Source organism: Phyllostomus hastatus, unplaced genomic scaffold (genome assembly GCF_019186645.2).
Source record: "Phyllostomus hastatus isolate PE091 unplaced genomic scaffold, TTU_PhHast_1.1 phas_scaffold_585, whole genome shotgun sequence".
NCBI lineage: Eukaryota > Metazoa > Chordata > Mammalia > Chiroptera > Phyllostomidae > Phyllostomus > Phyllostomus hastatus.
Genome location: NW_025334037.1, coordinates 29669453 through 29680535, shown reverse-complemented (window position 1 = coordinate 29680535; position 11083 = coordinate 29669453). Strand labels below are relative to the sequence as shown.

Below are 11083 nucleotides of genomic sequence, written 5' to 3'. Positions count from 1 at the left end.
CTATATAGTATGTGTGATAAAAACTCCAGGAAGAAATGCTTTACCTTTAAAAAAAACAAGAAAGAAGAAAAAAGGAACTTAACTCATTGATGCTGATATTCAATATGCCAAGTCTAAGTAATCAACCAGATAAGTTTAATGCAAAGTCTATTTCCATTTACTTGATGAAGAATACACATATCATTTGATTAAACTTCCAAATAGTATTTAAAACTAAATTTTGCCATTATTTATTCTCACTTTTTGCTGGACCTCAGATTCTTTTATTTCTCTATATATTATATGGGAAGGAAACCTTTTTCTGATGATCTCACAAGTGCTTCAGTAAGAAGCTAGCCTTAGAGTCTAAGCCTTGGGATAGCAGCCTCCCTTCTGGATAATCCACTGCATCAAAGAATCCTTCCAGGGACTGGTACCCTAGAGAAGAAAGTTGAGTGCACTTCTAATCACCAATGCTTCTCTGAAGGAGAGAGCCCTGAAAGAAGCAACAACTGACTACTAATATGTTTTTATTACTTCTGGAAGACCTGTGCCAAAGGTTAAATTTCATGATGGAAAAAAGACACCAGCTTGACTCATTCATCATCATTATTTCATTTATTACTTCAGTTTCTTGCAAACCTTGATGTACTTAGGACATATTTTAAAACACTTCCCTGCTACAGTTTTCATCTGCCTCCTTTTGTCCCACATCGCAGAGAAACAAACAGCTTGGTTTATATCAAAATTGATATCTTTAATGCCTTCTGTGATTGAGAGACTCAAGCACAGAATCAGTTCTTTTTCTGCCCTGGTTCAAAGGCCATCATGTGCCTATTACCACTCATATTTTCTAATACCAATATTTTTTTTAAATGAGAAGCACAGAAAATGTTGATCTAGCTGAATGATCTTGGTCTTTCATAAAATAGCCCACAAATTGGAAAGGCAAAGACCTAAGCAGACAAACTTCCAACCTGAGAAACCTCCATTATTGTTTAAACTTCACATGTTCAAATGCTTTGAAATGCAAAGTTTTATTATAACTCTGCTTTCACCCTTCTTCATAACTTGCAGAGATTTATTTTCACACCATGTAGTTCCTATAGTGATAGTTTTTGTGGAGTGTTTACTCTGTACTAGGCACTATACTAAGTACTTTACATACATTATTTCACTTAATCTTCACAACAGTGCTTTGTGATTGGTACACTGTTATCTGTATTTTAAAGAAAAGCAAACTGTGGGTAGGAGAAGATAAATGACTTGCCCAAAGTCATCATGATAAGAGAAAATAGAGGAACCTATACTCAAATCCAGGATGTCTGTCTCTAGCTCTTTAACATTAAGACGTCTCCAATATAGAGCCAGTTTACCTCTAGGAATCAGCAATGTCAGAACTTGAACAAGGTGCTTGATACCTAACACCACCTCTGTGATCACATGAAATCCATGGCAGTACTTCTGCTAGCCTGTCAAATGTTAATGAGTTTGAGGATCCACTAGTCAAGACTCTAGAGCAGTTGTACCTTGGAAATCCTTCAGAACATTGCATTTCATCAACTAATAAACTCTTTAAAGATAAGGAGACCAAGACCCAGAGAAGTAAAGTCCAAAGAAACACAGCTAATTGATTATATCAGATCACAACAACAATACAAATCTTCTAATGCCCAACACACCAATGTCTTCCCACAGCCACATCTTGCCGTTCTTATGATGCCTTAACACAAGCTGTATACAAGGAAAAATCACCCTATGGTGGCAAATAACATTGACTTTCATCTCTTATCTTTAGCAATACTTGCCTTGACTCTCTAAAAGGGTCTGAATTCAGGGATGCAGAAATTCCGTTATATTGTTGGGACTACAATCCAGGTAGCAGAAATAAGGTCTTACCTGTTTAGAACAGATCCAAGAAAGTTTGAATACAGTCAGAATAAAAAGCATCCCTGAGCCTGGAGTTTAATATACATGCCCAATCACAGCGAAAGGTACTTCATTTCCTCACAGATCTTGTCTTTTAATGCATTCTTCTTACAGATCTCAGTTCCAGGGCCAAAGATTTCCTTTGAGAAACAGAATGCAAATGTTGTCCTTCTCCTCTGTTCCATGCTAACATGCCTTTTTGTTAACATTTCTTTTTTTATTTCTTTCTTCACATTTTTTATGGTTATTGAAGTACAGTGGTCTCCATTTCCCCACCCCCAGCCATGCCTACTTCCCACCCTTGATCTTACCCTCCTTTGGTTTTGTCCATGTATCCTTTATAGATATTCTTGAAAACCTTTCCCCCTTTACCCTCCATTAGGCCCTTCCACCTCCCCTCAGGTTACTGTCAATTTGTTCTGAATTTCAATGTGTCTGATTATATTTTGGTTACTTGTTTGTTTTGTTGATTAGGTTCCACTTATAGGTGAGATCATATGGTATTTACATTTCACCTTCTGGCTTATTTCACTTAGCATAATGCTCTCCAGATCCATCTGTGCTGTGGCAAAGGGTAAGTGCTCCTTCTTTCTTTCTGCTGTGTAGTATTCCATCATGTAAGAACAGACACATAGACCAATGGAACAGAATAGAAAGCCTAGACATAAATCCAAGTCTCTATGCTCAATTAATATTCAACATGGGACAGAATCATAAAATGAAGTAAAAATAGCCTCTGCAACAAATGGTGTTGGGAGAGCTGAACAGCTACATGCAAAAAAATGAAACTCAGTCACCAACTTGCACCATGCACAAAAATAAATTCAAGGTGCATAAAAGACAAATACAAGAAATGACACCATAAAAGTCCTAGAGCAGAACATACGCAGGAAAATCTCAGATATTCCATGTGGCAATATTTTCACTGATATGTCCCCTAGAGCAAGGGACATAAAGGAAAAAACAAACAAACAGGACTTCATCAAAATAAAAAGCTTCTCCATGGCTAAAGAAAACAGCATTAAAATGAAAAGAGAACCAGCCATATGGGAAAAGATATTTGCAAATGATACTTCAGACAAGGGTTTGATCTCCAGAATATATTAAGAACTCACACTACTCCACTCCAGGAAGACAAAAGACCCAATTAAAAAATGGGCAAAGGACATGAACAGACACTTCTCCAAGGAAGACATACAAAGGACCCAGAGAAATATAAAAAGATACTCAGCATCACTACCCATCAGAGAGATGCAAATTAAAACCACAATGAGGTACCACTTTATACCTGTGAGAATGGCCATCAAAAACAAAGTAACAAACAGCAAGTGTTGGAGAGGTTGTGGATAAAAAGGAACCCTAGTGCACAGTTGGTGGGAATGCAGACGGGTGCAGCCACTTTGGAAAACAGTATGGAATTTCCTCAGAACACTAAAAATGGAACTTTCTTTTGACCCAGCTATTCCACTGCTGGGAGTATACCCAAAGAACCTTGAAACACCAATTCAAAAGAACCTATGCACCCCAATGTTCAGAGCACCACAACTGACAATAACCAAGTGCTAGAAGCAACCTAAGTGCCCATCAGTAAATGAGGGAGTCAAAAAACTATGGTACATTTACACGATGGAATACCATGCTACCATGTCTTGACCACAGTGAATGTCACACTCCCTGTCTCAGCTTCACCTCAAATTTTCCTTCTTTATTCTCATCTGTTTCTCATAGTTCCTCCTATCAGCACAAACTGGGTTTCCCCCCTTTCATGCCTATAAATTATCAAAGTCAGAGCACTGTTTCAAGGGAATGAGTAACTGTACTTACACCAGTCTCCGACTATCCAAGTCATCCACCAATGTCCTACCCCTGGAGGAAACCTTCAGTGACCCATCAAGCTCTACTCCAGTGTCTCAACTACTACAGTGTCTCATACTCCCAAACCTAGAAATTCATTCAGGGATCCATAGACTGTAAATCTGTTCCTGATTATATAGATATAGTCATGTACAGTGACAATAGCAAATACTTTCTGCAAAACTATCCTAAAACATCTCAAAGTGATTCCCCATCAAACATCAGAAAGTAATGCATCAATGATTTTAATTATAAACCTCTTGCTAGAAAAACAGAAATGTGAAAAACTGGATGAAATATAAGCAATTCTGGTTAACTTACCATGGTTGCTTCAGTAGTCAAAGAGAATGCCCAATGTATTTAGAAATAAGAAATAACTACGTATGTAGCTATCCAAACATAATGCTGTGTAATGGATATTTTTCAAGCCCCTACTGACTGCACAATGTTACAGGAAGCCAACAATACAAAAATGACACAAATTTATCCAAATGGATTCATCAAGCATTTTGAAAGCAGAAATGCCTTAAAAAATTCAAGTCAAAGGAAAGAATGAGATGTTGAATTTGAAACCCTAAGTCCTCAGGTACTAAGGGGAACTTCGGATCTTCAACACCTAGCTCTATAGTCACAGACAAGAGACACAAATATTTCTATCACCTAATAACCAACCCTTCTTATTCTGCTTTTAAAATAAGAAAGCACCTTCTTTTTTAGCACACAGATAGGAGGCTGACAGCATTAAAGGACCTATCTTTTTATCTAAGGCTTGGCTCTCCCAGGAATTAATTATCTCTGTTTTTTAAAGATCTTGCCTTAGGGAAGGGTCAAATCAAAGAACTGTAAAAATGACCCAAGGACAAAGACAATGGTGGGGGTCGGGGAGAGGCAGGGGGGAGGGATTGGATGTGGGGTGGTGGGTGGGTAGGGCAGGGAAGAGTAATGTGGCAGGGGGGAAATGGGGACAACTGTAACTGAACAACAATAAAAACAAGATCTTGCCTTAGACACAGATATTTGGGAGGATTCCTCTTTGAACAACACACCATCACCCAACTGGTTCCTTTTCCTGCATTTAAACTTATGTAGTAACAGCCTATATTCCTGGTCTAGAAGATTATGTGATAAAGCACCCTTCTTATAAGCCCTTGGGTGTCATGAGCTGGGGCCTGGAGGACTCTCCATGCTGTGTAAACAACAACTGGTGTCCTTCTGGTTGCATGCCCCTGAGGCAATTTCCTCACTGGCTGAGGTCAACAGAGGAGGTTCAGGTACTGAGTCAGTCTCTCAACTGTACTCTACACATTCCAGGCCATACTCTGTAGGAATATTGCAACTGGACATATTTTCAGGCAGAATGAAATGTAGAGTTGAAGGCTAACTGAAGGCTACAATCCTAGTGCCGACTTGTATGGCATGAAAATATAAAAATAATTTTTATCTCTTTTCTTGACTTTTGGGGGGAGTGTAGGAATTCCACTGGCCATCCAGTGAAAGAAGCCTTCCCTAACCGAACAGATTTCCTCAGATGTTCTTCACACATAATGTCCTAGGACAAAGGAGATTTGAATAGCTGTGTACATTCTTCCAACTTGCAAACACATAGTAAAGCAAGTATCCTACAGCCTCAGGAGAGGCTGTGGTTTAAATAACATATCCTAAGAGCTCAAGCAGCTGTTATATTTCAGTGTGTGGTTAGTCAGTAGATAGAGCACTGGGAAAAGTAGTAATAATAGTAGCTACCATTACTGAGCATTATGTCATTTAACCTACTAATATGGTATATTACATTGATTGATTTTTATATATTAAGCCAACCTTGAATTCCTAGGGTAAATCCCACTTGATGTATAATCCTTTTTATAAGCTATTGGATTCAGTTTGCTAGTATTTTATTAAGTATTTTTGTGTCTATATTCATAAGAGTTGTTTGCAGTTTTCTTTTCTTATGATGTCTTTGTCTCATTTTGATATCAGGACAATATTGGTCTTATACAATGATTTGGAAAGCACTCCTTTCTTGTCTATTTTTTGGAAGAGTTTATGAAGGATGGTGTTAATTGTTCCTTAGAAGTACAGTAAAATTCATGTCCAAGTGAAGCCATCTGGGCCTTGTGCTTTGTTCTTTTTTTTTTGTGGGAAGTTGTTTTTTTTTAATTGACACTACTAATTCAATCTCTTAACTCATTATAAGTATATTCGGACTTATATCTATCTATTTCATTTGTATCAGTTTCAGTAGTTTGTATATTACTAAGAATTTGTCTATTTCATCTGTTATGTAAATTGTTCCTGTATGCCTTTGTAATCTTTTTTATTTCTGTAAGGTTGTAGTAATGTCCCCACTTTCATTCCTGATATTAAGAGATTAATCTTCCATCTCTTTTTTTAGTCAATCTAGCTAAAGTTTTATCACTTTGGTGATCTTTTCAAAAAACCCATTTTTGGGTTTTTCAGTTTTCTATTCTTTATTCTTTAATTCTTATATTTCTGTCTGAATCATTGTTACTTTCTTCCTTCTATTTGCTGTGGTTTTATTTTGCTTTTTTCCCCCAGTATCTTCATAAGAAAGGTTAGATTATTGGTTTGAGATCTTTCTTCTTTTATTGACATAGGTATTTATAGCTATAAAAACCACACAAAGCACTGATTTATATGTACCCCATAGGCTATGGTATGCTGTGTCTTCACCTTTATTCATTTTAAAGTATTTTCTAATTTTCCTCATGATTTCCTTTTTGACTATTGAAATGGCCCTCCTACATGGTCACTGCTGCACATGGCATCTGTCTGAGGGGTGTGTCCTGCCTGTTGCTCATGGAAGAACCAAAGTGTCTAAACTATACACAGCCAGTCTGAATCAGCATCTCCTCCCCCACCACCCACAGTGCATGGGGCACATCATGGAATCAGTGTCTAAGGCACAGGTGGCAAACACAAGGCCCTCAGTCCAAGTCCAGCCCTCTACCTCGTTTTATCCAGGCCCAGCACCTTGTTTCTACATGGCGGTAGCACCAAGCTCTCGCTTAACTCTTAAGTAGTAGTTATATTTATGCAGTCCTAAAATTACATTCAGCCCTTTGAAGGTAACCACGAGGCTGATGTGGCCCCTGGTGAAAATGCATTTGACACCCCTGGTCCAAGGCTCTACAATAATATAATTGTCAGAACTCTGGCTTAGAAAGTAGATCAGTTGGCATTTAAATCAGAACTCTCCCAAATATTAGCTTTTTTGACCTTGACCAAATGATGCTCACTGTAAGCATCAATCTCCTTAAACATAAAACAGAATTATTAGTTCCTCCCTCATGTGGATTATGTGAGAATTAGATAAAACACCACACTTGGCAGAGTGACATTATTTATTAGGTCTTGCTGCATTCACGTTTCCTTTATCTCTTACAACTTCTCATGGATTTTCAACTTCACTGTCAGATTTTTTTAGTAAAAAGAAGATCAAACACTCAGAGAAAGATTTCAGAATTATAATGACTTATGAATCAGTATTTAGTACTTTAAAACTTGGTCTTTCTTCTTTCTTAATTTCTGTATTTGCCCAGATTCTACCAACTATAAAAGTAAAAAGATATGATAAATGGGTGGATAGATAGATGATAGATTAGATGATTGATAGATAGATAGATAGATAGATAGATAGATAGATAGATAGATAGATGATAGATGAATTGAGACAATTCTTGCCAAAATCCTGAATTATTCACACCATGAGTTCTTATTTCCTATAACAGAAAATGACAACAGACAGTGAGCCCTTTACTCTATGCCAGGACTAATCTTAGCACCTTATATGCTTTAATCTCATAGAACCCCCACAGCAGTCCTGTGATAGGTACCAGTATCACCCCCTTTTTGTAGATATGAAAATTCAGGTGCAAAGAGGCTGAGGAATTTGCCCAACATAATATAGACATAGAAGAGCCAGCAAAACTCTTACTCTTCAGCCTGATTCAGATTTTTATTATGAAAGAACAGTTTCTCTAGTCTCCATGTGTCTATCCTCAGGGCATTAAGAGTAGAATAGGAGTTCTGCACTGACTTAGGGGTTTTCACGTGTTATGTGCACAATCTTCCCTATAACTGTGAGGCAGGTATTATTAAAACTGTGTGATAGACTCTGTCTGGCTCATGCACCCACACTCCCACGATTAAAACACCCTGTGCTACCCCTGGCTGGTGTAGCTCAGTGGATTGAGCACAGGCTGCAAAACAAAGCATCACAGGTTCGATTCCCAGTTAGGGCACATGCCTCGGTTGCAGGCCACATGAGAGGCAACCACACATTGATGTTTCTCTCTCTCTCTCTCTCTCTTTCTCCCTCCCTTCCTCTCTCTAAAAATAAATAAATAAAATCTTTAAAAAAAAAACACTCTGTGCTTTAGGTGCCAGACTCTAGAATCACTTCCTAAACAGTCACAGAGAGCTGCTAACCTGGCCCAGCTGGCTCTCCCTCGTCCCCTTGCTCACGTCTAATGTCTTCTAGATGCCTCATGTTTTGTCTGACAATTATCTTTTTATTACTTTCCCCTATTTTAATAATGGTGTGAGTAGACCTTTTTGTAAAAACTACTTCTATGACAATGGCAATCTGTTATACTTGTTGCAAGTATTTTTCCAGTGTATCCCATATTTTTCTGTGGCTGAACCCATTAGTTCTGTCCTGTGTTTATACCATTGTACTTCACTTAAAGTGCTCTTTCCCCATCCAGAGTTTAGATGTATATTTACTTCAATGTTTTTCTGGTTTTGAATAGATCTATGTTTTATTTGAAGACTTTAATACATACTGCTTGGGTAATTTTTTTCTTTTCTCTCTCTTTCTCTTTGCTTTTTTTTTTTTTTTTTTTGGTGATGGCATTAGGAGAAGACACTTTATTTGAAAACTGCCTATCCAATTATTGAAAAATATCTTATGAACTATGCATAATGTTCTTTTGAATATCATTTTTAAATAATGACCTTCTGCAATTTCATTATATTTGCTTCTTCTTGAGATATCTGTGCTCAATTTTATTTGCACTTTTAAAATACTAAAAAACTTTGGAATTTATTTATCAAGTTCTATATTTTTCTATTGCCTGATGTACTGACATCTGTATTCAACCTTTTTTCTTCATATAATTTGTTGTTTTTCTAACCTTTTAAGTTGAATAATTAGTTGATTTATTCCCCCGTTGTTTCTCCTCTTTCTTAACTCTTTCTCGGTATTATAACAATCAAATATTTCAAGAATAATAATATGTGAGTTTTTTTATTTCTATTCTTTTAGCAAGAATTTGGAGTGTGTGGAAAGCTATATGTTTTGCCTTTAGGGTAAAACTTTGGCCTGTGTGATAATTATGTTCTTTAGATCTTCTATGCCATTTGTTATTTTTCCTATCTCATATAGGAGAAAGTTCAGGCACAGTAGACTAAGATCAGTACACAACATCATATGGCTACTACTCAGTGAAAAAAAAAATGGAAAAAAGTAGTCTTTCTGATTATAAAGAAGACACTCTGTCCAACAAATTGCTTCCTCCTTGCTTTCAATGTAGCTGTTTGGTAAAGAGATCCCAAGCATTTTTCTAACCTTCCTTAGACAGAGTTTCGATTTGCAAAATGACCCTGAGACCTAAACGTGACACAGATTCTCCAAGCAGTGAATTCTAACGTTTCAAATAAATCTGGGGATTCCACACTGCCTCGTGCTGCCTGCTTCATCCCCTGCAGGAAGTTCTTCTTCCTTCCGGTGTGATGCTGCCCTTAGACAACACTGTTTAAATGTAGTATAAGCTCACAGTCTAACTGCCTGGTATACCTCGCTGGACCCTCAAACATCCACTCACTTCAGTTTTTCTGGAATGTGACTACATCATTCCTAATTTCAAATTGAATTCACTTGATGTTTTATATTCACCCTGAAACAAATTAAAAATAATAGGAATAATGAACTCTGAGGTTTAGCCTCATCAGCACGAATGACTAGGTGAGAGGCCTGTGAGAATAGACTTGAATTCAAGCCTCTGCTCTCTATGGGTCCTCTCTTTATCCCTGCTTTTCTTTGGGGTAAAACACTGTGGCAATTGCTGGGAGAATGTTCATCCATATACAATTACAGGAAAGATATCTGGAATGTCGAATCATAAAGCTGTGTTATGTACACTCTTGTATGAATGAGTATGGGAGAGGAGGTAGCAGAGGGGTGGCCTGATAGACAGTGTTATGTGTTCATTATGTAACTAATAATATGGCCCAAATTTAACTTGGGTTTATCTGCCTGGGGTCTCCATCAGTCTTACAGAAAACAGCCTTAACAGAAATTATGTGCTTGATCAAAATTTATCTGCCACCATTGCAACCCCTGTGCTATTCACAGATAAATCAAGTATCCAAATGCTCAAGTGGATTCATGGAGCGAAGGAACAATGTGAGAGAATTCACCCTGCTTGGCCTGACACAGAACCCACACATGAAAAAACTCTTGTTGGCTGCGTTTACAATCATCTACTTTCTCTCTGCGTCCAGCGACCTACCCATTGTAGTGACAGTCACTGCCAGCCAAGCCTTGGACTCCCCCGTGTATTTTGTTCTTTCTTTCTTGCCTTCATAGATGGCTGCTACTCTTCTACCGTGGCCCCCAAAATGGTATTTGACTTACTCACTGAAAACTATCTCCTTCAGTGGGTGCATGACTCAGCTCTTTGCTGAACATTTCTGTGGAGGAGTTGAGATCATCCCCCTCTGGGGGATGGCCTGTGAGTGCTACGTGACCATCTGCAAGCCCCTGCACTACCAACCACAATGAACAGGCACGTGTGTGTCCTCCTGGTGGCCATGGCCTGGGCCGGGGGATTTCTGCATGCTCTGATTCAAATTCTTTTTATCATCTGGCTGCCTTTCTGTGGCCCCAATGTCAGTGACTATTTCATCTGTGATCTTCTCCCTCTGCTAAAACTCTCCTGCTCTGACACTTGCATCTTTGGACTTTTTGTTACTGCCAACAGTGGACTGAGGTGTATGTTCATTTATTCTGTTCCCATCTCTTATGTCCTCATCCTTTGCTCCCTAAGAATGCACAGCATGAAAGGACAATGGAAGGACAACAGAAGAACAACAGGAGGCTCTCTCCACCTGCACCTCCCATGTTACTGTAGTTGTCTTATTCTTTGTACCCTGTATATTTGTGTACCTTCGGCCAATAATCATCTTTCCTATTGATAAAGTGCTGGCTGTGTTTTATACTACAGTAACACCCATGTTGAACCCTTTAATCTACACCCTCAGATACTCAGAGGCAAAAAATGCCATGAGGAAGCTCTGA

General features: G+C 38.2%; 1 pseudogene; it reads left to right on the top strand.

Moving 5' to 3' along the window:
- The first annotated feature begins 10171 nt into the window (after positions 1-10171).
- LOC123810192 lies at positions 10172-11083 on the top strand (annotated as a pseudogene).